This window comes from Sceloporus occidentalis, unplaced genomic scaffold (assembly GCF_023333645.1).
Source record: "Sceloporus occidentalis isolate IW3139 unplaced genomic scaffold, rSceOcc1.0.p SCAF_220, whole genome shotgun sequence".
Classification (NCBI taxonomy): Eukaryota; Metazoa; Chordata; class Lepidosauria; order Squamata; family Phrynosomatidae; genus Sceloporus; species Sceloporus occidentalis.
In genome coordinates, this window is record NW_028317200.1 from 736,067 (window position 1) to 762,426 (window position 26,360).

A 26,360-nucleotide genomic window follows, 5' to 3' on the forward strand; every position below is an offset into this window, starting at 1 on the left:
ATGTGTTAAAGGTTCCAATGATCAGGCAAGAGCTGGGTGGGATTAATTAAACACACCTTAACATCGAGGAGCACTGCCTGTGTCCGGGCCGTTGCCCTGCGGCATGTTTGGGCATACTCTGGTTTCTCTTCAGACCGAATAAATCTTTCGCCTTTTACTAAAGATTTCCGTGGGGAGGAACGACCATGAGTCGTAACCAATTTTTTGATGCCTGGCGTTTGCTGGGCTTCTTTGCTGTTGTTAACGATAGATCAAAAAGATTGCTTGCTCTAGTCGCAAGCTTTGCCCTGGCTGAGGACTGTGTCGCACCCAGAAGCGCAAAATATCCTGCCTGTGTCATGCTGTGTACTGTTTGGGGTTGTAGAAATGCTTTAAGGAGGCAGGGTTAGACCACGCCCTCCAGACTCTATGCAAATAAGCCTGTGCATACGCTTTCAAACATGTTCCCAATTGTTCTTTATCGTAATACACAAACCAAACAACAAAAAACTGCCCTTAAATGTTTAACATTGAGGTCTCTGTTCCTCACATGTGCAGTTGTATTATTCATTTCCTCAAATAGCAACAGTGAAACATCTGGAAAAAGCACTCACCACGTGCTTAAGGGGCCGCTTTTCAGCATGGAAAAGACTAATGCGCCCTTTGTAGGTTCAGTGATCATAGCTTTTTTGCTATTTGTTTAAAAGCTTTCCGACACGAGTTGGGAAGCTCTATGCGTGTGGAAAGATCAGGTTGCAGACTTCGTTTTTGGCAAAATGTCTAGTCTGCTGCGTTTGGGTTGACTTTTGCCGCTCCAATGCCGCGCTGCGCTCCTTCTTTGTGGCGGTGCTGGGGAGTCCGGTCGTCCGTGCGCTGCCGCTAGTGAGCCTTTCGCTCGTTCGTCGCGAGGCATACAGACAGGTGAACTGTCCGAGATTTTGTGCGGTTTTAAAACGGAAACAATTTTGCTAGGTACTTTTTATAATCTTAGGTGCAAAATGTTGGCACTGGCGATGCTGCTTAAGACAAAAAGAAATTGAAGGCAATCAGGCTTTTTTGGTCTAAACACGCCACAATGGGGAAGGATTCTAAGCCTTACCTAACCCTAAACTGTCAACCGTAAACCATTAACAGTACTCCGACGCTAACTGTAACTGTGCCTCTTCAAAGCCATGAGCTTAACCCGCCCCTAACCCAAGCTCTATCACCAAACCTTTCCATGCTTAAGCGTTTCTAAGCGCTAACTTTGGAAAGGTGGTTTAATTAGAAAGATTTGATTTGTGGAAAAGATATATTTGCTTTCAAAGGAAACAGCATCAGGCAACTTGGTATTTGTGAAGCCGATGGGTTCAGCACGCCACCATTGGGGAAAAAGAGTAGTAATCAGATTCCATCCCGAAGCCTTACCCCTAACCTTGTAACACAGCCCAAAGCATGTGTGCCAGGAACTTCTGGTGGCTGCAGCGGAAGGGGAAGTTGCGGGCCCCCGTAGGCAAAGCGGTGGGGGAGGTACAATCTTCAGCTTTTCTTTTCTTAAAGCAAACAAAATTGTTTCAGAGAAGCAAGCTCGCGCCCCGGTCACTAAGACTGCTGGAAGGTTTGTTTGAGCTGCCGCCTCATTTGAATACCCATGATGCACTGGGAAACGCCCCACCTTATTGTTAGTTTAATAAGACTTTAAAGCAGCCCAATATTAAATAGTTCCAATCCCTTTGCAATCGTGTTTTGCATGTGTTAAAGGTTCCAATGATCAGGCAAGAGCTGGGTGGGATTAATTAAACACACCTTAACCTCGAGGAGCACTGCCTGTGGCCGGGCCGTTGCCCTGCGGCATGTTTGGGTATACTCTGGTTTCTCATCAGACCGAATAAATCTTTCGCCTTTTACTAAAGATTTCCGTGGGGAGGAACGACCATGAGTCGTAACCAATTTTTTGATGCCTGGCGTTTGCTGGGCTTCTTTGCTGTTGTTAACGATAGATCAAAAAGATTGCTTGCTCTAGTCGCAAGCTTTGCCCTGGCTGAGGACTGTGTCGCACCCAGAAGCGCAAAATATCCTGCCTGTGTCATGCTATGTACTGTTTGGGGTTGTAGAAATGCTTTAAGGAGGCAGGGTTAGACCACGCCCTCCAGACTCTATGCAAATAAGCCTGTGCATACGCTTTCAAACATGTTCCCAATTGTTCTTTATCGTAATACACAAACCAAACAACAAAAAACTGCCCTTAAATGTTTAACATTGAGGTCTCTGTTCCTCACATGTGCAGTTGTATTATTCATTTCCTCAAATAGCAACAGTGAAACATCTGGAAAAAGCACTCACCACGTGCTTAAGGGGCCGCTTTTCAGCATGGAAAAGACTAATGCGCCCTTTGTAGGTTCAGTGATCATAGCTTTTTTGCTATTTGTTTAAAAGCTTTCCGACACGAGTTGGGAAGCTCTATGCGTGTGGAAAGATCAGGTTGCAGACTTCGTTTTTGGCAAAATGTCTAGTCTGCTGCGTTTGGGTTGACTTTTGCCGCTCCAATGCCGCGCTGCGCTCCTTCTTTGTGGCGGTGCTGGGGAGTCCGGTCGTCCGTGCGCTGCCGCTAGTGAGCCTTTTGCTCGTTCGTCGCGAGGCATACAGACAGGTGAACTGTCCGAGATTTTGTGCGGTTTTAAAACGGAAACAATTTTGCTAGGTACTTTTTATAATCTTAGGTGCAAAATGTTGGCACTGGCGATGCTGCTTAAGACAAAAAGAAATTGAAGGCAATCAGGCTTTTTTGGTCTAAACACGCCACAATGGGGAAGGATTCTAAGCCTTACCTAACCCTAAACTGTCAACCGTAAACCATTAACAGTACTCCGACGCTAACTGTAACTGTGCCTCTTCAAAGCCATGAGCTTAACCCGCCCCTAACCCAAGCTCTATCACCAAACCTTTCCATGCTTAAGCGTTTCTAAGCGCTAACTTTGGAAAGGTGGTTTAATTAGAAAGATTTGATTTGTGGAAAAGATATATTTGCTTTCAAAGGAAACAGCATCAGGCAACTTGGTATTTGTGAAGCCGATGGGTTCAGCACGCCACCATTGGGGAAAAAGAGTAGTAATCAGATTCCATCCCGAAGCCTTACCCCTAACCTTGTAACACAGCCCAAAGCATGTGTGCCAGGAACTTCTGGTGGCTGCAGCGGAAGGGGAAGTTGCGGGCCCCCGTAGGCAAAGCGGTGGGGGAGGAACAATCTTCAGCTTTTCTTTTCTTAAAGCAAACAAAATTGTTTCAGAGAAGCAAGCTCGCGCCCCGGTCACTAAGACTGCTGGAAGGTTTGTTTGAGCTGCCGCCTCATTTGAATACCCATGATGCACTGGGAAACGCCCCACCTTATTGTTAGTTTAATAAGACTTTAAAGCAGCCCAATATTAAATGGTTCCAATCCCTTTGCAATCGTGTTTTGCATGTGTTAAAGGTTCCAATGATCAGGCAAGAGCTGGGTGGGATTAATTAAACACACCTTAACCTCGAGGAGCACTGCCTGTGTCCGGGCCGTTGCCCTGCGGCATGTTTGGGTATACTCTGGTTTCTCTTCAGACCGAATAAATCTTTCGCCTTTTACTAAAGATTTCCGTGGGGAGGAACGACCATGAGTCGTAACCAATTTCTTGATGCCTGGCGTTTGCTGGGCTTCTTTGCTGTTGTTAACGATAGATCAAAAAGATTGCTTGCTCTAGTCGCAAGCTTTGCCCTGGCTGAGGACTGTGTCGCACCCAGAAGCGCAAAATATCCTGCCTGTGTCATGCTGTGTACTGTTTGGGGTTGTAGAAATGCTTTAAGGAGGCAGGGTTAGACCACGCCCTCCAGACTCTATGCAAATAAGCCTGTGCATACGCTTTCAAACATGTTCCCAATTGTTCTTTATCGTAATACACAAACCAAACAACAAAAAACTGCCCTTAAATGTTTAACATTGAGATCTCTGTTCCTCACATGTGCAGTTGTATTATTCATTTCCTCAAATAGCAACAGTGAAACATCTGGAAAAAGCACTCACCACGTGCTTAAGGGGCCGCTTTTCAGCATGGAAAAGACTAATGCGCCCTTTGTAGGTTCAGTGATCATAGCTTTTTTGCTGTTTGTTTCAAAGCTTTCCGACACGAGTTGGGAAGCTCTATGCGTGTGGAAAGATCAGGTTGCAGACTTCGTTTTTGGCAAAATGTCTAGTCTGCTGCGTTTGGGTTGACTTTTGGCGCTCCAATGCCGCGCTGCGCTCCTTCTTTGTGGCGGTGCTGGGGAGTCCGGTCGTCCGTGCGCTGCCGCTAGTGAGCCTTTCGCTCGTTCGTCGCGAGGCATACAGACAGGTGAACTGTCCGAGATTTTGTGCGGTTTTAAAACGGAAACAATTTTGCTAGGTACTTTTTATAATCTTAGGTGCAAAATGTTGGCACTGGCGATGCTGCTTAAGACAAAAAGAAATTGAAGGCAATCAGGCTTTTTTGGTGTTTGGGAAAAGGATGGGCTAAACACGCCACAATGGGGAAGGATTCTAAGCCTTACCTAACCCTAAACTGTCAACCGTAAACCATTAACAGTACTCCGACGCTAACTGTAACTGTGCCTCTTCAAAGCCATGAGCTTAACCCGCCCCTAACCCAAGCTCTATCACCAAACCTTTCCATGCTTAAGCGTTTCTAACCGCTAACTTTGGAAAGGTGGTTTAATTAGAAAGATTTGATTTGTGGAAAAGATATATTTGCTTTCAAAGGAAACAGCATCAGGCAACTTGGTATTTGTGAAGCCGATGGGTTCAGCACGCCACCATTGGGGAAAAAGAGTAGTAATCAGATTCCATCCCGAAGCCTTACCCCTAACCTTGTAACACAGCCCAAAGCATGTGTGCCAGGAACTTCTGGTGGCTGCAGCGGAAGGGGAAGTTGCGGGCCCCCGTAGGCAAAGCGGTGGGGGAGGAACAATCTTCAGCTTTTCTTTTCTTAAAGCAAACAAAATTGTTTCAGAGAAGCAAGCTCGCGCCCCGGTCACTAAGACTGCTGGAAGGTTTGTTTGAGCTGCCGCCTCATTTGAATACCCATGATGCACTGGGAAACGCCCCACCTTATTGTTAGTTTAATAAGACTTTAAAGCAGCCCAATATTAAATGGTTCCAATCCCTTTGCAATCGTGTTTTGCATGTGTTAAAGGTTCCAATGATCAGGCAAGAGCTGGGTGGGATTAATTAAACACACCTTAACATCGAGGAGCACTGCCTGTGTCCGGGCCGTTGCCCTGCGGCATGTTTGGGTATACTCTGGTTTCTCTTCAGACCGAATAAATCTTTCGCCTTTTACTAAAGATTTCCGTGGGGAGGAACGACCATGAGTCGTAACCAATTTTTTGATGCCTGGCGTTTGCTGGGCTTCTTTGCTGTTGTTAACGATAGATCAAAAAGATTGCTTGCTCTAGTCGCAAGCTTTCCCCTGGCTGAGGACTGTGTCGCACCCAGAAGCGCAAAATATCCTGCCTGTGTCATGCTATGTACTGTTTGGGGTTGTAGAAATGCTTTAAGGAGGCAGGGTTAGACCACGCCCTCCAGACTCTATGCAAATAAGCCTGTGCATACGCTTTCAAACATGTTCCCAATTGTTCTTTATCATAATACACAAACCAAACAACAAAAAACTGCCCTTAAATGTTTAACATTGAGATCTCTGTTCCTCACATGTGCAGTTGTATTATTCATTTCCTCAAATAGCAACAGTGAAACATCTGGAAAAAGCACTCACCACGTGCTTAAGGGGCCGCTTTTCAGCATGGAAAAGACTAATGCGCCCTTTGTAGGTTCAGTGATCATAGCTTTTTTGCTATTTGTTTAAAAGCTTTCCGACACGAGTCGGGAAGCTCTATGCGTGTGGAAAGATCAGGTTGCAGACTTCGTTTTTGGCAAAATGTCTAGTCTGCTGCGTTTGGGTTGACTTTTGCCGCTCCAATGCCGCGCTGCGCTCCTTCTTTGTGGCGGTGCTGGGGAGTCCGGTCGTCCGTGCGCTGCCGCTAGTGAGCCTTTCGCTCGTTCGTCGCGAGGCATACAGACAGATGAACTGTCCGAGATTTTGTGCGGTTTTAAAACGGAAACAATTTTGCTAGGTACTTTTTATAATCTTAGGTGCAAAATGTTGGCACTGGCGATGCTGCTTAAGACAAAAAGAAATTGAAGGCAATCAGGCTTTTTTGGTGTTTGGGAAAAGGAAGGGCTAAACACGCCACAATGGGGAAGGATTCTAAGCCTTACCTAACCCTAAACTGTCAACCGTAAACCATTAACAGTACTCCGACGCTAACTGTAACTGTGCCTCTTCAAAGCCATGAGCTTAACCCGCCCCTAACCCAAGCTCTATCACCAAACCTTTCCATGCTTAAGCGTTTCTAAGCGCTAACTTTGGAAAGGTGGTTTAATTAGAAAGATTTGATTTGTGGAAAAGATATATTTGCTTTCAAAGGAAACAGCATCAGGCAACTTGGTATTTGTGAAGCCGATGGGTTCAGCACGCCACCATTGGGGAAAAAGAGTAGTAATCAGATTCCATCCCGAAGCCTTACCCCTAACCTTGTAACACAGCCCAAAGCATGTGTGCCAGGAACTTCTGGTGGCTGCAGCGGAAGGGGAAGTTGCGGGCCCCCGTAGGCAAAGCGGTGGGGGAGGAACAATCTTCAGCTTTTCTTTTCTTAAAGCAAACAAAATTGTTTCAGAGAAGCAAGCTCGCGCCCCGGTCACTAAGACTGCTGGAAGGTTTGTTTGAGCTGCCGCCTCATTTGAATACCCATGATGCACTGGGAAACGCCCCACCTTATTGTTAGTTTAATAAGACTTTAAAGCAGCCCAATATTAAATGGTTCCAATCCCTTTGCAATCGTGTTTTGCATGTGTTAAAGGTTCCAATGATCAGGCAAGAGCTGGGTGGGATTAATTAAACACACCTTAACATCGAGGAGCACTGCCTGTGGCCGGGCCGTTGCCCTGCGGCATGTTTGGGCATACTCTGGTTTCTCTTCAGACCGAATAAATCTTTCGCCTTTTACTAAAGATTTCCGTGGGGAGGAACGACCATGAGTCGTAACCAATTTTTTGATGCCTGGCGTTTGCTGGGCTTCTTTGCTGTTGTTAACGATAGATCAAAAAGATTGCTTGCTCTAGTCGCAAGCTTTGCCCTGGCTGAGGACTGTGTCGCACCCAGAAGCGCAAAATATCCTGCCTGTGTCATGCTGTGTACTGTTTGGGGTTGTAGAAATGCTTTAAGGAGGCAGGGTTAGACCACGCCCTCCAGACTCTATGCAAATAAGCCTGTGCATACGCTTTCAAACATGTTCCCAATTGTTCTTTATCGTAATACACAAACCAAACAACAAAAAACTGCCCTTAAATGTTTAACATTGAGGTCTCTGTTCCTCACATGTGCAGTTGTATTATTCATTTCCTCAAATAGCAACAGTGAAACATCTGGAAAAAGCACTCACCACGTGCTTAAGGGGCCGCTTTTCAGCATGGAAAAGACTAATGCGCCCTTTGTAGGTTCAGTGATCATAGCTTTTTTGCTATTTGTTTAAAAGCTTTCCGACACGAGTCGGGAAGCTCTATGCGTGTGGAAAGATCAGGTTGCAGACTTCGTTTTTGGCAAAATGTCTAGTCTGCTGCGTTTGGGTTGACTTTTGCCGCTCCAATGCCGCGCTGCGCTCCTTCTTTGTGGCGGTGCTGGGGAGTCCGGTCGTCCGTGCGCTGCCGCTAGTGAGCCTTTCGCTCGTTCGTCGCGAGGCATACAGACAGGTGAACTGTCCGAGATTTTGTGCGGTTTTAAAACGGAAACAATTTTGCTAGGTACTTTTTATAATCTTAGGTGCAAAATGTTGGCACTGGCGATGCTGCTTAAGACAAAAAGAAATTGAAGGCAATCAGGCTTTTTTGGTGTTTGGGAAAAGGATGGGCTAAACACGCCACAATGGGGAAGGATTCTAAGCCTTACCTAACCCTAAACTGTCAACCGTAAACCATTAACAGTACTCCGACGCTAACTGTAACTGTGCCTCTTCAAAGCCATGAGCTTAACCCGCCCCTAACCCAAGCTCTATCACCAAACCTTTCCATGCTTAAGCGTTTCTAACCGCTAACTTTGGAAAGGTGGTTTAATTAGAAAGATTTGATTTGTGGAAAAGATATATTTGCTTTCAAAGGAAACAGCATCAGGCAACTTGGTATTTGTGAAGCCGATGGGTTCAGCACGCCACCATTGGGGAAAAAGAGTAGTAATCAGATTCCATCCCGAAGCCTTACCCCTAACCTTGTAACACAGCCCAAAGCATGTGTGCCAGGAACTTCTGGTGGCTGCAGCGGAAGGGGAAGTTGCGGGCCCCCGTAGGCAAAGCGGTGGGGGAGGTACAATCTTCAGCTTTTCTTTTCTTAAAGCAAACAAAATTGTTTCAGAGAAGCAAGCTCGCGCCCCGGTCACTAAGACTGCTGGAAGGTTTGTTTGAGCTGCCGCCTCATTTGAATACCCATGATGCACTGGGAAACGCCCCACCTTATTGTTAGTTTAATAAGACTTTAAAGCAGCCCAATATTAAATAGTTCCAATCCCTTTGCAATCGTGTTTTGCATGTGTTAAAGGTTCCAATGATCAGGCAAGAGCTGGGTGGGATTAATTAAACACACCTTAACCTCGAGGAGCACTGCCTGTGTCCGGGCCGTTGCCCTGCGGCATGTTTGGGTATACTCTGGTTTCTCATCAGACCGAATAAATCTTTCGCCTTTTACTAAAGATTTCCGTGGGGAGGAACGACCATGAGTCGTAACCAATTTTTTGATGCCTGGCGTTTGCTGGGCTTCTTTGCTGTTGTTAACGATAGATCAAAAAGATTGCTTGCTCTAGTCGCAAGCTTTGCCCTGGCTGAGGACTGTGTCGCACCCAGAAGCGCAAAATATCCTGCCTGTGTCATGCTATGTACTGTTTGGGGTTGTAGAAATGCTTTAAGGAGGCAGGGTTAGACCACGCCCTCCAGACTCTATGCAAATAAGCCTGTGCATACGCTTTCAAACATGTTCCCAATTGTTCTTTATCGTAATACACAAACCAAACAACAAAAAACTGCCCTTAAATGTTTAACATTGAGGTCTCTGTTCCTCACATGTGCAGTTGTATTATTCATTTCCTCAAATAGCAACAGTGAAACATCTGGAAAAAGCACTCACCACGTGCTTAAGGGGCCGCTTTTCAGCATGGAAAAGACTAATGCGCCCTTTGTAGGTTCAGTGATCATAGCTTTTTTGCTATTTGTTTAAAAGCTTTCCGACACGAGTTGGGAAGCTCTATGCGTGTGGAAAGATCAGGTTGCAGACTTCGTTTTTGGCAAAATGTCTAGTCTGCTGCGTTTGGGTTGACTTTTGCCGCTCCAATGCCGCGCTGCGCTCCTTCTTTGTGGCGGTGCTGGGGAGTCCGGTTGTCCGTGCGCTGCCGCTAGGGAGCCTTTCGCTCGTTCGTCGCGAGGCATACAGACAGGTGAACTGTCCGAGATTTTGTGCGGTTTTAAAACGGAAACAATTTTGCTAGGTACTTTTTATAATCTTAGGTGCAAAATGTTGGCACTGGCGATGCTGCTTAAGACAAAAAGAAATTGAAGGCAATCAGGCTTTTTTGGTCTAAACACGCCACAATGGGGAAGGATTCTAAGCCTTACCTAACCCTAAACTGTCAACCGTAAACCATTAACAGTACTCCGACGCTAACTGTAACTGTGCCTCTTCAAAGCCATGAGCTTAACCCGCCCCTAACCCAAGCTCTATCACCAAACCTTTCCATGCTTAAGCGTTTCTAAGCGCTAACTTTGGAAAGGTGGTTTAATTAGAAAGATTTGATTTGTGGAAAAGATATATTTGCTTTCAAAGGAAACAGCATCAGGCAACTTGGTATTTGTGAAGCCGATGGGTTCAGCACGCCACCATTGGGGAAAAAGAGTAGTAATCAGATTCCATCCCGAAGCCTTACCCCTAACCTTGTAACACAGCCCAAAGCATGTGTGCCAGGAACTTCTGGTGGCTGCAGCGGAAGGGGAAGTTGCGGGCCCCCGTAGGCAAAGCGGTGGGGGAGGAACAATCTTCAGCTTTTCTTTTCTTAAAGCAAACAAAATTGTTTCAGAGAAGCAAGCTCGCGCCCCGGTCACTAAGACTGCTGGAAGGTTTGTTTGAGCTGCCGCCTCATTTGAATACCCATGATGCACTGGGAAACGCCCCACCTTATTGTTAGTTTAATAAGACTTTAAAGCAGCCCAATATTAAATGGTTCCAATCCCTTTGCAATCGTGTTTTGCATGTGTTAAAGGTTCCAATGATCAGGCAAGAGCTGGGTGGGATTAATTAAACACACCTTAACATCGAGGAGCACTGCCTGTGTCCGGGCCGTTGCCCTGCGGCATGTTTGGGTATACTCTGGTTTCTCTTCAGACCGAATAAATCTTTCGCCTTTTACTAAAGATTTCCGTGGGGAGGAACGACCATGAGTCGTAACCAATTTCTTGATGCCTGGCGTTTGCTGGGCTTCTTTGCTGTTGTTAACGATGGATCAAAAAGATTGCTTGCTCTAGTCGCAAGCTTTGCCCTGGCTGAGGACTGTGTCGCACCCAGAAGCGCAAAATATCCTGCCTGTGTCATGCTATGTACTGTTTGGGGTTGTAGAAATGCTTTAAGGAGGCAGGGTTAGACCACGCCCTCCAGACTCTATGCAAATAAGCCTGTGCATACGCTTTCAAACATGTTCCCAATTGTTCTTTATCATAATACACAAACCAAACAACAAAAAACTGCCCTTAAATGTTTAACATTGAGATCTCTGTTCCTCACATGTGCAGTTGTATTATTCATTTCCTCAAATAGCAACAGTGAAACATCTGGAAAAAGCACTCACCACGTGCTTAAGGGGCCGCTTTTCAGCATGGAAAAGACTAATGCGCCCTTTGTAGGTTCAGTGATCATAGCTTTTTTGCTATTTGTTTAAAAGCTTTCCGACACGAGTTGGGAAGCTCTATGCGTGTGGGAAGATCAGGTTGCAGACTTCGTTTTTGGCAAAATGTCTAGTGTGCTGCGTTTGGGTTGAGTTTTGCCGCTCCAATGCCGCGCTGCGCTCCTTCTTTGTGGCGGTGCTGGGGAGTCCGGTCGTCCGTGCGCTGCCGCTAGTGAGCCTTTCGCTCGTTCGTCGCGAGGCATACAGACAGGTGAACTGTCCGAGATTTTGTGCGGTTTTAAAACGGAAACAATTTTGCTAGGTACTTTTTATAATCTTAGGTGCAAAATGTTGGCACTGGCGATGCTGCTTAAGACAAAAAGAAATTGAAGGCAATCAGGCTTTTTTGGTGTTTGGGAAAAGGATGGGCTAAACACGCCACAATGGGGAAGGATTCTAAGCCTTACCTAACCCTAAACTGTCAACCGTAAACCATTAACAGTACTCCGACGCTAACTGTAACTGTGCCTCTTCAAAGCCATGAGCTTAACCCGCCCCTAACCCAAGCTCTATCACCAAACCTTTCCATGCTTAAGCGTTTCTAACCGCTAACTTTGGAAAGGTGGTTTAATTAGAAAGATTTGATTTGTGGAAAAGATATATTTGCTTTCAAAGGAAACAGCATCAGGCAACTTGGTATTTGTGAAGCCGATGGGTTCAGCACGCCACCATTGGGGAAAAAGAGTAGTAATCAGATTCCATCCCGAAGCCTTACCCCTAACCTTGTAACACAGCCCAAAGCATGTGTGCCAGGAACTTCTGGTGGCTGCAGCGGAAGGGGAAGTTGCGGGCCCCCGTAGGCAAAGCGGTGGGGGAGGAACAATCTTCAGCTTTTCTTTTCTTAAAGCAAACAAAATTGTTTCAGAGAAGCAAGCTCGCGCCCCGGTCACTAAGACTGCTGGAAGGTTTGTTTGAGCTGCCGCCTCATTTGAATACCCATGATGCACTGGGAAACGCCCCACCTTATTGTTAGTTTAATAAGACTTTAAAGCAGCCCAATATTAAATGGTTCCAATCCCTTTGCAATCGTGTTTTGCATGTGTTAAAGGTTCCAATGATCAGGCAAGAGCTGGGTGGGATTAATTAAACACACCTTAACATCGAGGAGCACTGCCTGTGTCCGGGCCGTTGCCCTGCGGCATGTTTGGGTATACTCTGGTTTTTCTTCAGACCGAATAAATCTTTCGCCTTTTACTAAAGATTTCCGTGGGGATGAACGACCATGAGTCGTAACCAATTTTTTGATGCCTGGCGTTTGCTGGGCTTCTTTGCTGTTGTTAACGATAGATCAAAAAGATTGCTTGCTCTAGTCGCAAGCTTTGCCCTGGCTGAGGACTGTGTCGCACCCAGAAGCGCAAAATATCCTGCCTGTGTCATGCTATGTACTGTTTGGGGTTGTAGAAATGCTTTAAGGAGGCAGGGTTAGACCACGCCCTCCAGACTCTATGCAAATAAGCCTGTGCATACGCTTTCAAACATGTTCCCAATTGTTCTTTATCGTAATACACAAACCAAACAACAAAAAACTGCCCTTAAATGTTTAACATTGAGGTCTCTGTTCCTCACATGTGCAGTTGTATTATTCATTTCCTCAAATAGCAACAGTGAAACATCTGGAAAAAGCACTCACCACGTGCTTAAGGGGCCGCTTTTCAGCATGGAAAAGACTAATGCGCCCTTTGTAGGTTCAGTGATCATAGCTTTTTTGCTATTTGTTTAAAAGCTTTCCGACACGAGTTGGGAAGCTCTATGCGTGTGGAAAGATCAGGTTGCAGACTTCGTTTTTGGCAAAATGTCTAGTCTGCTGCGTTTGGGTTGACTTTTGCCGCTCCAATGCCGCGCTGCGCTCCTTCTTTGTGGCGGTGCTGGGGAGTCCGGTCGTCCGTGCGCTGCCGCTAGTGAGCCTTTCGCTCGTTCGTCGCGAGGCATACAGACAGGTGAACTGTCCGAGATTTTGTGCGGTTTTAAAACGGAAACAATTTTGCTAGGTACTTTTTATAATCTTAGGTGCAAAATGTTGGCACTGGCGATGCTGCTTAAGACAAAAAGAAATTGAAGGCAATCAGGCTTTTTTGGTGTTTGGGAAAAGGATGGGCTAAACACGCCACAATGGGGAAGGATTCTAAGCCTTACCTAACCCTAAACTGTCAACCGTAAACCATTAACAGTACTCCGACGCTAACTGTAACTGTGCCTCTTCAAAGCCATGAGCTTAACCCGCCCCTAACCCAAGCTCTATCACCAAACCTTTCCATGCTTAAGCGTTTCTAACCGCTAACTTTGGAAAGGTGGTTTAATTAGAAAGATTTGATTTGTGGAAAAGATATATTTGCTTTCAAAGGAAACAGCATCAGGCAACTTGGTATTTGTGAAGCCGATGGGTTCAGCACGCCACCATTGGGGAAAAAGAGTAGTAATCAGATTCCATCCCGAAGCCTTACCCCTAACCTTGTAACACAGCCCAAAGCATGTGTGCCAGGAACTTCTGGTGGCTGCAGCGGAAGGGGAAGTTGCGGGCCCCCGTAGGCAAAGCGGTGGGGGAGGTACAGTCTTCAGCTTTTCTTTTCTTAAAGCAAACAAAATTGTTTCAGAGAAGCAAGCTCGCGCCCCGGTCACTAAGACTGCTGGAAGGTTTGTTTGAGCTGCCGCCTCATTTGAATACCCATGATGCACTGGGAAACGCCCCACCTTATTGTTAGTTTAATAAGACTTTAAAGCAGCCCAATATTAAATAGTTCCAATCCCTTTGCAATCGTGTTTTGCATGTGTTAAAGGTTCCAATGATCAGGCAAGAGCTGGGTGGGATTAATTAAACACACCTTAACCTCGAGGAGCACTGCCTGTGTCCGGGCCGTTGCCCTGCGGCATGTTTGGGCATACTCTGGTTTCTCTTCAGATCGAATAAATCTTTCGCCTTTTACTAAAGATTTCCGTGGGGAGGAATGACCATGAGTCGTAACCGATTTTTTGATGCCTGGCGTTTGCTGGGCTTCTTTGCTGTTGTTAACGATGGATCAAAAAGATTGCTTGCTCTAGTCGCAAGATTTGCCCTGGCTGAGGACTGTGTTGCACCCAGAAGCGCAAAATATCCTGCCTGTGTCATGCTATGTACTGTTTGGGGTTGTAGAAATGCTTTAAGGAGGCAGGGTTAGACCACGCCCTCCAGACTCTATGCAAATAAGCCTGTGCATACGCTTTCAAACATGTTCCCAATTGTTCTTTATCGTAATACACAAACCAAACAACAAAAAACTGCCCTTAAATGTTTAACATTGAGGTCTCTGTTCCTCACATGTGCAGTTGTATTATTCATTTCCTCAAATAGCAACAGTGAAACATCTGGAAAAAGCACTCACCACGTGCTTAAGGGGCCGCTTTTCAGCATGGAAAAGACTAATGCGCCCTTTGTAGGTTCAGTGATCATAGCTTTTTTGCTATTTGTTTAAAAGCTTTCCGACACGAGTCGGGAAGCTCTATGCGTGTGGAAAGATCAGGTTGCAGACTTCGTTTTTGGCAAAATGTCTAGTCTGCTGCGTTTGGGTTGACTTTTGCCGCTCCAATGCCGCGCTGCGCTCCTTCTTTGTGGCGGTGCTGGGGAGTCCGGTCGTCCGTGCGCTGCCGCTAGGGAGCCTTTCGCTCGTTCGTCGCGAGGCATACAGACAGGTGAACTGTCCGAGATTTTGTGCGGTTTTAAAACGGAAACAATTTTGCTAGGTACTTTTTATAATCTTAGGTGCAAAATGTTGGCACTGGCGATGCTGCTTAAGACAAAAAGAAATTGAAGGCAATCAGGCTTTTTTGGTCTAAACACGCCACAATGGGGAAGGATTCTAAGCCTTACCTAACCCTAAACTGTCAACCGTAAACCATTAACAGTACTCCGACGCTAACTGTAACTGTGCCTCTTCAAAGCCATGAGCTTAACCCGCCCCTAACCCAAGCTCTATCACCAAACCTTTCCATGCTTAAGCGTTTCTAAGCGCTAACTTTGGAAAGGTGGTTTAATTAGAAAGATTTGATTTGTGGAAAAGATATATTTGCTTTCAAAGGAAACAGCATCAGGCAACTTGGTATTTGTGAAGCCGATGGGTTCAGCACGCCACCATTGGGGAAAAAGAGTAGTAATCAGATTCCATCCCGAAGCCTTACCCCTAACCTTGTAACACAGCCCAAAGCATGTGTGCCAGGAACTTCTGGTGGCTGCAGCGGAAGGGGAAGTTGCGGGCCCCCGTAGGCAAAGCGGTGGGGGAGGAACAATCTTCAGCTTTTCTTTTCTTAAAGCAAACAAAATTGTTTCAGAGAAGCAAGCTCGCGCCCCGGTCACTAAGACTGCTGGAAGGTTTGTTTGAGCTGCCGCCTCATTTGAATACCCATGATGCACTGGGAAACGCCCCACCTTATTGTTAGTTTAATAAGACTTTAAAGCAGCCCAATATTAAATGGTTCCAATCCCTTTGCAATCGTGTTTTGCATGTGTTAAAGGTTCCAATGATCAGGCAAGAGCTGGGTGGGATTAATTAAACACACCTTAACCTCGAGGAGCACTGCCTGTGTCCGGGCCGTTGCCCTGCGGCATGTTTGGGTATACTCTGGTTTCTCTTCAGACCGAATAAATCTTTCGCCTTTTACTAAAGATTTCCGTGGGGAGGAACGACCATGAGTCGTAACCAATTTCTTGATGCCTGGCGTTTGCTGGGCTTCTTTGCTGTTGTTAACGATAGATCAAAAAGATTGCTTGCTCTAGTCGCAAGCTTTGCCCTGGCTGAGGACTGTGTCGCACCCAGAAGCGCAAAATATCCTGCCTGTGTCATGCTATGTACTGTTTGGGGTTGTAGAAATGCTTTAAGGAGGCAGGGTTAGACCACGCCCTCCAGACTCTATGCAAATAAGCCTGTGCATACGCTTTCAAACATGTTCCCAATTGTTCTTTATCGTAATACACAAACCAAACAACAAAAAACTGCCCTTAAATGTTTAACATTGAGATCTCTGTTCCTCACATGTGCAGTTGTATTATTCATTTCCTCAAATAGCAACAGTGAAACATCTGGAAAAAGCACTCACCACGTGCTTAAGGGGCCGCTTTTCAGCATGGAAAAGACTAATGCGCCCTTTGTAGGTTCAGTGATCATAGCTTTTTTGCTGTTTGTTTCAAAGCTTTCCGACACGAGTTGGGAAGCTCTATGCGTGTGGAAAGATCAGGTTGCAGACTTCGTTTTTGGCAAAATGTCTAGTCTGCTGCGTTTGGGTTGACTTTTGCCGCTCCAATGCCGCGCTGCGCTCCTTCTTTGTGGCGGTGCTGGGGAGTCCGGTCGTCCGTGCGCTGCCGCTAGTGAGCCTTTCGCTCGTTCGTCGCGAGGCATACAGACAGGTGAACTGTCCGAGATTTTGTGCGGTTTTAAAACGGAAACAATTTTGCTAGGTACTTTTTATAATCTTAGGTGCAAAATGTTGGCACTGGCGATGCTGCTTAAGACAAAAAGAAATTGAAGGCAATCAGGCTTTTTTGGTGTTTGGGAAAAGGATGGGCTAAACACGCCACAATGGGGAAGGATTCTAAGCCTTACCTAACCCTAAACTGTCAACCGCAAACCATTAACAGTACTCCGACGCTAACTGTAACTGTGCCTCTTCAAAGCCATGAGCTTAACCCGCCCCTAACCCAAGCTCTATCACCAAACCTTTCCATGCTTAAGCGTTTCTAAGCGCTAACTTTGGAAAGGTGGTTTAATTAGAAAGATTTGATTTGTGGAAAAGATATATTTGCTTTCAAAGGAAACAGCATCAGGCAACTTGGTATTTGTGAAGCCGATGGGTTCAGCACGCCACCATTGGGGAAAAAGAGTAGTAATCAGATTCCATCCCGAAGCCTTACCCCTAACCTTGTAACACAGCCCAAAGCATGTGTGCCAGGAACTTCTGGTGGCTGCAGCGGAAGGGGAAGTTGCGGGCCCCCGTAGGCAAAGCGGTGGGGGAGGTACAATCTTCAGCTTTTCTTTTCTTAAAGCAAACAAAATTGTTTCAGAGAAGCAAGCTCGCGCCCCGGTCACTAAGACTGCTGGAAGGTTTGTTTGAGCTGCCGCCTCATTTGAATACCCATGATGCACTGGGAAACGCCCCACCTTATTGTTAGTTTAATAAGACTTTAAAGCAGCCCAATATTAAATAGTTCCAATCCCTTTGCAATCGTGTTTTGCATGTGTTAAAGGTTCCAATGATCAGGCAAGAGCTGGGTGGGATTAATTAAACACACCTTAACCTCGAGGAGCACTGCCTGTGGCCGGGCCGTTGCCCTGCGGCATGTTTGGGTATACTCTGGTTTCTCTTCAGACCGAATAAATCTTTCGCCTTTTACTAAAGATTTCCGTGGGGAGGAACGACCATGAGTCGTAACCAATTTTTTGATGCCTGGCGTTTGCTGGGCTTCTTTGCTGTTGTTAACGATAGATCAAAAAGATTGCTTGCTCTAGTCGCAAGCTTTGCCCTGGCTGAGGACTGTGTCGCACCCAGAAGCGCAAAATATCCTGCCTGTGTCATGCTATGTACTGTTTGGGGTTGTAGAAATGCTTTAAGGAGGCAGGGTTAGACCACGCCCTCCAGACTCTATGCAAATAAGCCTGTGCATACGCTTTCAAACATGTTCCCAATTGTTCTTTATCGTAATACACAAACCAAACAACAAAAAACTGCCCTTAAATGTTTAACATTGAGGTCTCTGTTCCTCACATGTGCAGTTGTATTATTCATTTCCTCAAATAGCAACAGTGAAACATCTGGAAAAAGCACTCACCACGTGCTTAAGGGGCCGCTTTTCAGCATGGAAAAGACTAATGCGCCCTTTGTAGGTTCAGTGATCATAGCTTTTTTGCTATTTGTTTAAAAGCTTTCCGACACGAGTCGGGAAGCTCTATGCGTGTGGAAAGATCAGGTTGCAGACTTCGTTTTTGGCAAAATGTCTAGTCTGCTGCGTTTGGGTTGACTTTTGCCGCTCCAATGCCGCGCTGCGCTCCTTCTTTGTGGCGGTGCTGGGGAGTCCGGTCGTCCGTGCGCTGCCGCTAGTGAGCCTTTCGCTCGTTCGTCGCGAGGCATACAGACAGGTGAACTGTCCGAGATTTTGTGCGGTTTTAAAACGGAAACAATTTTGCTAGGTACTTTTTATAATCTTAGGTGCAAAATGTTGGCACTGGCGATGCTGCTTAAGACAAAAAGAAATTGAAGGCAATCAGGCTTTTTTGGTGTTTGGGAAAAGGATGGGCTAAACACGCCACAATGGGGAAGGATTCTAAGCCTTACCTAAGCCTAAACTGTCAACCGTAAACCATTAACAGTACTCCGACGCTAACTGTAACTGTGCCTCTTCAAAGCCATGAGCTTAACCCGCCCCTAACCCAAGCTCTATCACCAAACCTTTCCATGCTTAAGCGTTTCTAACCGCTAACTTTGGAAAGGTGGTTTAATTAGAAAGATTTGATTTGTGGAAAAGATATATTTGCTTTCAAAGGAAACAGCATCAGGCAACTTGGTATTTGTGAAGCCGATGGGTTCAGCACGCCACCATTGGGGAAAAAGAGTAGTAATCAGATTCCATCCCGAAGCCTTACCCCTAACCTTGTAACACAGCCCAAAGCATGTGTGCCAGGAACTTCTGGTGGCTGCAGCGGAAGGGGAAGTTGCGGGCCCCCGTAGGCAAAGCGGTGGGGGAGGTACAATCTTCAGCTTTTCTTTTCTTAAAGCAAACAAAATTGTTTCAGAGAAGCAAGCTCGCGCCCCGGTCACTAAGACCGCTGGAAGGTTTGTTTGAGCTGCCGCCTCATTTGAATACCCATGATGCACTGGGAAACGCCCCACCTTATTGTTAGTTTAATAAGACTTTAAAGCAGCCCAATATTAAATGGTTCCAATCCCTTTGCAATCGTGTTTTGCATGTGTTAAAGGTTCCAATGATCAGGCAAGAGCTGGGTGGGATTAATTAAACACACCTTAACCTCGAGGAGCACTGCCTGTGTCCGGGCCGTTGCCCTGCGGCGTGTTTGGGCATACTCTGGTTTCTCTTCAGACCAAATAAATCTTTCGCCTTTTACTAAAGATTTCCGTGGGGAGGAACGACCATGAGTCGTAACCAATTTTTTGATGCCTGGCGTTTGCCGGGCTTCTTTGCTGTTGTTAACGATAGATCAAAAAGATTGCTTGCTCTAGTCGCAAGCTTTGCCCTGGCTGAGGACTGTGTCGCACCCAGAAGCGCAAAATATCCTGCCTGTGTCGTGCTATGTACTGTTTGGGGTTGTAGAAATGCTTTAAGGAGGCAGGGTTAGACCACGCCCTCCAGACTCTATGCAAATAAGCCTGTGCATACGCTTTCAAACATGTTCCCAATTGTTCTTTATCGTAATACACAAACCAAACAACAAAAAACTGCCCTTAAATGTTTAAGATTGAGATCTCTGTTCCTCACATGTGCAGTTGTATTATTCATTTCCTCAAATAGCAACAGTGAAACATCTGGGAAAAAGCACTCACCACGTGCTTAAGGGGCCGCTTTTCAGCATGGAAAAGACTAATGCGCCCTTTGTAGGTTCAGTGATCATAGCTTTTTTGCTGTTTGTTTAAAAGCTTTCCGACACGAGTCGGGAAGCTCTATGCGTCTGGAAAGATCAGGTTGCAGACTTCGTTTTTGGCAAAATGTCTAGTCTGCTGCGTTTGGGTTGACTTTTGCCGCTCCAATGCCGCGCTGCGCTCCTTCTTTGTGGCGGTGCTGGGGAGTCCGGTCGTCCGTGCGCTGCCGCTAGTGAGCCTTTCGCTCGTTCGTCGCGAGGCATACAGACAGGTGAACTGTCCGAGATTTTGTGCGGTTTTAAAACGGAAACAATTTTGCTAGGTACTTTTTATAATCTTAGGTGCAAAATGTTGGCACTGGCGATGCTGCTTAAGACAAAAAGAAATTGAAGGCAATCAGGCTTTTTTGGTGTTTGGGAAAAGGATGGGCTAAACACGCCACAATGGGGAAGGATTCTAAGCCTTACCTAACCCTAAACTGTCAACCGTAAACCATTAACAGTACTCCGACGCTAACTGTAACTGTGCCTCTTCAAAGCCATGAGCTTAACCCGCCCCTAACCCAAGCTCTATCACCAAACCTTTCCATGCTTAAGCGTTTCTAACCGCTAACTTTGGAAAGGTGGTTTAATTAGAAAGATTTGATTTGTGGAAAAGATATATTTGCTTTCAAAGGAAACAGCATCAGGCAACTTGGTATTTGTGAAGCCGATGGGTTCAGCACGCCACCATTGGGGAAAAAGAGTAGTAATCAGATTCCATCCCGAAGCCTTACCCCTAACCTTGTAACACAGCCCAAAGCATGTGTGCCAGGAACTTCTGGTGGCTGCAGCGGAAGGGGAAGTTGCGGGCCCCCGTAGGCAAAGCGGTGGGGGAGGTACAATCTTCAGCTTTTCTTTTCTTAAAGCAAACAAAATTGTTTCAGAGAAGCAAGCTCGCGCCCCGGTCACTAAGACTGCTGGAAGGTTTGTTTGAGCTGCCGCCTCATTTGAATACCCATGATGCACTGGGAAACGCCCCACCTTATTGTTAGTTTAATAAGACTTTAAAGCAGCCCAATATTAAATGGTTCCAATCCCTTTGCAATCGTGTTTTGCATGTGTTAAAGGTTCCAATGATCAGGCAAGAGCTGGGTGGGATTAATTAAACACACCTTAACCTCGAGGAGCACTGCCTGTGTCCGGGCCGTTGCCCTGCGGCATGTTTGGGCATACTCTGGTTTCTCTTCAGACCGAATAAATCTTTCGCCTTTTACTAAAGATTTCCGTGGTGAGGAACGACCATGAGTCGTAACCAATTTTTTGATGCCTGGCGTTTGCTGGGCTTCTTTGCTGTTGTTAACGATAGATCAAAACGATGGCTTGCTCTAGTCGCAAACTTTGCCCTGGCTGAGGACTGTGTCGCACCCAGAAGCGCAAAATATCCTGCCTGTGTCATGCTATGTACTGTTTGGGGTTGTAGAAATGCTTTAAGGAGGCAGGGTTAGACCACGCCCTCCAGACTCTATGCAAATAAGCCTGTGCATACGCTTTCAAACATGTTCCCAATTGTTCTTTATCGTAATACACAAACCAAACAACAAAAAACTGCCCTTAAATGTTTAACATTGAGGTCTCTGTTCCTCACATGTGCAGTTGTATTATTCATTTCCTCAAATAGCAACAGTGAAACATCTGGAAAAAGCACTCACCACGTGCTTAAGGGGCCGCTTTTCAGCATGGAAAAGACTAATGCGCCCTTTGTAGGTTCAGTGATCATAGCTTTTTTGCTATTTGTTTAAAAGCTTTCCGACACGAGTCGGGAAGCTCTATGCGTGTGGAAAGATCAGGTTGCAGACTTCGTTTTTGGCAAAATGTCTAGTCTGCTGCGTTTGGGTTGACTTTTGCCGCTCCAATGCCGCGCTGCGCTCCTTCTTTGTGGCGGTGCTGGGGAGTCCGGTCGTCCGTGCGCTGCCGCTAGTGAGCCTTTCGCTCGTTCGTCGCGAGGCATACAGACAGGTGAACTGTCCGAGATTTTGTGCGGTTTTAAAACGGAAACAATTTTGCTAGGTACTTTTTATAATCTTAGGTGCAAAATGTTGGCACTGGCGATGCTGCTTAAGACAAAAAGAAATTGAAGGCAATCAGGCTTTTTTGGTGTTTGGGAAAAGGATGGGCTAAACACGCCACAATGGGGAAGGATTCTAAGCCTTACCTAACCCTAAACTGTCAACCGTAAACCATTAACAGTACTCCGACGCTAACTGTAACTGTGCCTCTTCAAAGCCATGAGCTTAACCCGCCCCTAACCCAAGCTCTATCACCAAACCTTTCCATGCTTAAGCGTTTCTAACCGCTAACTTTGGAAAGGTGGTTTAATTAGAAAGATTTGATTTGTGGAAAAGATATATTTGCTTTCAAAGGAAACAGCATCAGGCAACTTGGTATTTGTGAAGCCGATGGGTTCAGCACGCCACCATTGGGGAAAAAGAGTAGTAATCAGATTCCATCCCGAAGCCTTACCCCTAACCTTGTAACACAGCCCAAAGCATGTGTGCCAGGAACTTCTGGTGGCTGCAGAGGAAGGGGAAGTTGCGGGCCCCCGTAGGCAAAGCGGTGGGGGAGGTACAATCTTCAGCTTTTCTTTTCTTAAAGCAAACAAAATTGTTTCAGAGAAGCAAGCTCGCGCCCCGGTCACTAAGACTGCTGGAAGGTTTGTTTGAGCTGCCGCCTCATTTGAATACCCATGATGCACTGGGAAACGCCCCACCTTATTGTTAGTTTAATAAGACTTTAAAGCAGCCCAATATTAAATGGTTCCAATCCCTTTGCAATCGTGTTTTGCATGTGTTAAAGGTTCCAATGATCAGGCAAGAGCTGGGTGGGATTAATTAAACACACCTTAACCTCGAGGAGCACTGCCTGTGTCCGGGCCGTTGCCCTGCGGCATGTTTGGGCATACTCTGGTTTCTCTTCAGACCGAATAAATCTTTCGCCTTTTACTAAAGATTTCCGTGGGGAGGAACGACCATGAGTCGTAACCAATTTTTTGATGCCTGGCGTTTGCCGGGCTTCTTTGCTGTTGTTAACGATAGATCAAAAAGATTGCTTGCTCTAGTCGCAAGCTTTGCCCTGGCTGAGGACTGTGTCGCACCCAGAAGCGCAAAATATCCTGCCTGTGTCATGCTATGTACTGTTTGGGGTTGTAGAAATGCTTTAAGGAGGCAGGGTTAGACCACGCCCTCCAGACTCTATGCAAATAAGCCTGTGCATACGCTTTCAAACATGTTCCCAATTGTTCTTTATCGTAATACACAAACCAAACAACAAAAAACTGCCCTTAAATGTTTAACATTGAGGTCTCTGTTCCTCACATGTGCAGTTGTATTATTCATTTCCTCAAATAGCAACAGTGAAACATCTGGAAAAAGCACTCACCACGTGCTTAAGGGGCCGCTTTTCAGCATGGAAAAGACTAATGCGCCCTTTGTAGGTTCAGTGATCATAGCTTTTTTGCTATTTGTTTAAAAGCTTTCCGACACGAGTCGGGAAGCTCTATGCGTGTGGAAAGATCAGGTTGCAGACTTCGTTTTTGGCAAAATGTCTAGTCTGCTGCGTTTGGGTTGACTTTTGCCGCTCCAATGCCGCGCTGCGCTCCTTCTTTGTGGCGGTGCTGGGGAGTCCGGTCGTCCGTGCGCTGCCGCTAGTGAGCCTTTCGCTCGTTCGTCGCGAGGCATACAGACAGGTGAACTGTCCGAGATTTTGTGCGGTTTTAAAACGGAAACAATTTTGCTAGGTACTTTTTATAATCTTAGGTGCAAAATGTTGGCACTGGCGATGCTGCTTAAGACAAAAAGAAATTGAAGGCAATCAGGCTTTTTTGGTGTTTGGGAAAAGGATGGGCTAAACACGCCACAATGGGGAAGGATTCTAAGCCTTACCTAACCCTAAACTGTCAACCGTAAACCATTAACAGTACTCCGACGCTAACTGTAACTGTGCCTCTTCAAAGCCATGAGCTTAACCCGCCCCTAACCCAAGCTCTATCACCAAACCTTTCCATGCTTAAGCGTTTCTAAGCGCTAACTTTGGAAAGGTGGTTTAATTAGAAAGATTTGATTTGTGGAAAAGATATATTTGCTTTCAAAGGAAACAGCATCAGGCAACTTGGTATTTGTGAAGCCGATGGGTTCAGCACGCCACCATTGGGGAAAAAGAGTAGTAATCAGATTCCATCCCGAAGCCTTACCCCTAACCTTGTAACACAGCCCAAAGCATGTGTGCCAGGAACTTCTGGTGGCTGCAGCGGAAGGGGAAGTTGCGGGCCCCCGTAGGCAAAGCGGTGGGGGAGGTACAATCTTCAGCTTTTCTTTTCTTAAAGCAAACAAAATTGTTTCAGAGAAGCAAGCTCGCGCCCCGGTCACTAAGACTGCTGGAAGGTTTGTTTGAGCTGCCGCCTCATTTGAATACCCATGATGCACTGGGAAACGCCCCACCTTATTGTTAGTTTAATAAGACTTTAAAGCAGCCCAATATTAAATAGTTCCAATCCCTTTGCAATCGTGTTTTGCATGTGTTAAAGGTTCCAATGATCAGGCAAGAGCTGGGTGGGATTAATTAAACACACCTTAACCTCGAGGAGCACTGCCTGTGGCCGGGCCGTTGCCCTGCGGCTTGTTTGGGTATACTCTGGTTTCTCTTCAGACCGAATAAATCTTTCGCCTTTTACTAAAGATTTCCGTGGGGAGGAACGACCACGAGTCGTAACCAATTTTTTGATGCCTGGCGTTTGCTGGGCTTCTTTGCTGTTGTTAACGATAGATCAAAAAGATTGCTTGCTCTAGTCGCAAGCTTTGCCCTGGCTGAGGACTGTGTCGCACCCAGAAGCGCAAAATATCCTGCCTGTGTCATGCTATGTACTGTTTGGGGTTGTAGAAATGCTTTAAGGAGGCAGGGTTAAACCACGCCCTCCAGACTCTATGCAAATAAGCCTGTGCATACGCTTTCAAACATGTTCCCAATTGTTCTTTATCGTAATACACAAACCAAACAACAAAAAACTGCCCTTAAATGTTTAACATTGAGGTCTCTGTTCCTCACATGTGCAGTTGTATTATTCATTTCCTCAAATAGCAACAGTGAAACATCTGGAAAAAGCACTCACCACGTGCTTAAGGGGCCGCTTTTCAGCATGGAAAAGACTAATGCGCCCTTTGTAGGTTCAGTGATCATAGCTTTTTTGCTATTTGTTTAAAAGCTTTCCGACACGAGTCGGGAAGCTCTATGCGTGTGGAAAGATCAGGTTGCAGACTTCGTTTTTGGCAAAATGTCTAGTCTGCTGCGTTTGGGTTGACTTTTGCCGCTCCAATGCCGCGCTGCGCTCCTTCTTTGTGGCGGTGCTGGGGAGTCCGGTCGTCCGTGCGCTGCCGCTAGTGAGCCTTTCGCTCGTTCGTCGCGAGGCATACAGACAGGTGAACTGTCCGAGATTTTGTGCGGTTTTAAAACGGAAACAATTTTGCTAGGTACTTTTTATAATCTTAGGTGCAAAATGTTGGCACTGGCGATGCTGTTTAAGACAAAAAGAAATTGAAGGCAATCAGGCTTTTTTGGTGTTTGGGAAAAGGATGGGCTAAACACGCCACAATGGGGAAGGATTCTAAGCCTTACCTAACCCTAAACTGTCAACCGTAAACCATTAACAGTACTCCGACGCTAACTGTAACTGTGCCTCTTCAAAGCCATGAGCTTAACCCGCCCCTAACCCAAGCTCTATCACCAAACCTTTCCATGCTTAAGCGTTTCTAAGCGCTAACTTTGGAAAGGTGGTTTAATTAGAAAGATTTGATTTGTGGAAAAGATATATTTGCTTTCAAAGGAAACAGCATCAGGCAACTTGGTATTTGTGAAGCCGATGGGTTCAGCACGCCACCATTGGGGAAAAAGAGTAGTAATCAGATTCCATCCCGAAGCCTTACCCCTAACCTTGTAACACAGCCCAAAGCATGTGTGCCAGGAACTTCTGGTGGCTGCAGCGGAAGGGGAAGTTGCGGGCCCCCGTAGGCAAAGCGGTGGGGGAGGTACAATCTTCAGCTTTTCTTTTCTTAAAGCAAACAAAATTGTTTCAGAGAAGCAAGCTCGCGCCCCGGTCACTAAGACTGCTGGAAGGTTTGTTTGAGCTGCCGCCTCATTTGAATACCCATGATGCACTGGGAAACGCCCCACCTTATTGTTAGTTTAATAAGACTTTAAAGCAGCCCAATATTAAATAGTTCCAATCCCTTTGCAATCGTGTTTTGCATGTGTTAAAGGTTCCAATGATCAGGCAAGAGCTGGGTGGGATTAATTAAACACACCTTAACCTCGAGGAGCACTGCCTGTGGCCGGGCCGTTGCCCTGCGGCATGTTTGGGTATACTCTGGTTTCTCTTCAGACCGAATAAATCTTTCGCCTTTTACTAAAGATTTCCGTGGGGAGGAACGACCATGAGTCGTAACCAATTTTTTGATGCCTGGCGTTTGCTGGGCTTCTTTGCTGTTGTTAACGATAGATCAAAAAGATTGCTTGCTCTAGTCGCAAGCTTTGCCCTGGCTGAGGACTGTGTCGCACCCAGAAGCGCAAAATATCCTGCCTGTGTCATGCTATGTACTGTTTGGGGTTGTAGAAATGCTTTAAGGAGGCAGGGTTAGACCACGCCCTCCAGACTCTATGCAAATAAGCCTGTGCATACGCTTTCAAACATGTTCCCAATTGTTCTTTATCGTAATACACAAACCAAACAACAAAAAACTGCCCTTAAATGTTTAACATTGAGGTCTCTGTTCCTCACATGTGCAGTTGT

General features: G+C 46.0%; 16 non-coding genes across 16 annotated transcripts; all 16 read left to right on the forward strand.

Annotated features, from left to right (window-relative positions):
- Window positions 1-113: 113 nt before the first annotated feature.
- Window positions 114-228, forward strand: LOC149277165 (U5 spliceosomal RNA). Its single transcript, XR_016279092.1, has one exon. It is a non-coding gene; the product is annotated as a U5 spliceosomal RNA (small nuclear RNA).
- Window positions 229-1,821: 1,593 nt separating this feature from the next.
- On the forward strand, window positions 1,822-1,936 carry LOC149277166 (U5 spliceosomal RNA). The gene has a single exon (XR_016279165.1). It is a non-coding gene; the product is annotated as a U5 spliceosomal RNA (small nuclear RNA).
- A 1,593-nt stretch (window positions 1,937-3,529) lies between these two features.
- Window positions 3,530-3,644, forward strand: LOC149277167 (U5 spliceosomal RNA). The gene has a single exon (XR_016279218.1). It is a non-coding gene; the product is annotated as a U5 spliceosomal RNA (small nuclear RNA).
- Window positions 3,645-5,255: 1,611 nt separating this feature from the next.
- On the forward strand, window positions 5,256-5,370 carry LOC149277168 (U5 spliceosomal RNA). The gene has a single exon (XR_016279093.1). It is a non-coding gene; the product is annotated as a U5 spliceosomal RNA (small nuclear RNA).
- Window positions 5,371-6,981: 1,611 nt separating this feature from the next.
- On the forward strand, window positions 6,982-7,096 carry LOC149277169 (U5 spliceosomal RNA). The gene has a single exon (XR_016279094.1). It is a non-coding gene; the product is annotated as a U5 spliceosomal RNA (small nuclear RNA).
- Window positions 7,097-8,707: 1,611 nt separating this feature from the next.
- LOC149277170 (U5 spliceosomal RNA) lies at window positions 8,708-8,822 on the forward strand. The gene has a single exon (XR_016279166.1). It is a non-coding gene; the product is annotated as a U5 spliceosomal RNA (small nuclear RNA).
- A 1,593-nt stretch (window positions 8,823-10,415) lies between these two features.
- Window positions 10,416-10,530, forward strand: LOC149277171 (U5 spliceosomal RNA). The gene has a single exon (XR_016279219.1). It is a non-coding gene; the product is annotated as a U5 spliceosomal RNA (small nuclear RNA).
- A 1,611-nt stretch (window positions 10,531-12,141) lies between these two features.
- On the forward strand, window positions 12,142-12,256 carry LOC149277172 (U5 spliceosomal RNA). Its single transcript, XR_016279267.1, has one exon. It is a non-coding gene; the product is annotated as a U5 spliceosomal RNA (small nuclear RNA).
- Window positions 12,257-13,867: 1,611 nt separating this feature from the next.
- LOC149277173 (U5 spliceosomal RNA) lies at window positions 13,868-13,982 on the forward strand. The gene has a single exon (XR_016279269.1). It is a non-coding gene; the product is annotated as a U5 spliceosomal RNA (small nuclear RNA).
- A 1,593-nt stretch (window positions 13,983-15,575) lies between these two features.
- On the forward strand, window positions 15,576-15,690 carry LOC149277174 (U5 spliceosomal RNA). Its single transcript, XR_016279221.1, has one exon. It is a non-coding gene; the product is annotated as a U5 spliceosomal RNA (small nuclear RNA).
- A 1,611-nt stretch (window positions 15,691-17,301) lies between these two features.
- Window positions 17,302-17,416, forward strand: LOC149277175 (U5 spliceosomal RNA). Its single transcript, XR_016279095.1, has one exon. It is a non-coding gene; the product is annotated as a U5 spliceosomal RNA (small nuclear RNA).
- A 1,611-nt stretch (window positions 17,417-19,027) lies between these two features.
- On the forward strand, window positions 19,028-19,142 carry LOC149277176 (U5 spliceosomal RNA). Its single transcript, XR_016279182.1, has one exon. It is a non-coding gene; the product is annotated as a U5 spliceosomal RNA (small nuclear RNA).
- A 1,612-nt stretch (window positions 19,143-20,754) lies between these two features.
- Window positions 20,755-20,869, forward strand: LOC149277177 (U5 spliceosomal RNA). The gene has a single exon (XR_016279171.1). It is a non-coding gene; the product is annotated as a U5 spliceosomal RNA (small nuclear RNA).
- A 1,611-nt stretch (window positions 20,870-22,480) lies between these two features.
- Window positions 22,481-22,595, forward strand: LOC149277178 (U5 spliceosomal RNA). The gene has a single exon (XR_016279130.1). It is a non-coding gene; the product is annotated as a U5 spliceosomal RNA (small nuclear RNA).
- A 1,611-nt stretch (window positions 22,596-24,206) lies between these two features.
- Window positions 24,207-24,321, forward strand: LOC149277179 (U5 spliceosomal RNA). Its single transcript, XR_016279146.1, has one exon. It is a non-coding gene; the product is annotated as a U5 spliceosomal RNA (small nuclear RNA).
- Window positions 24,322-25,932: 1,611 nt separating this feature from the next.
- Window positions 25,933-26,047, forward strand: LOC149277180 (U5 spliceosomal RNA). Its single transcript, XR_016279096.1, has one exon. It is a non-coding gene; the product is annotated as a U5 spliceosomal RNA (small nuclear RNA).
- Window positions 26,048-26,360: the final 313 nt, after the last annotated feature.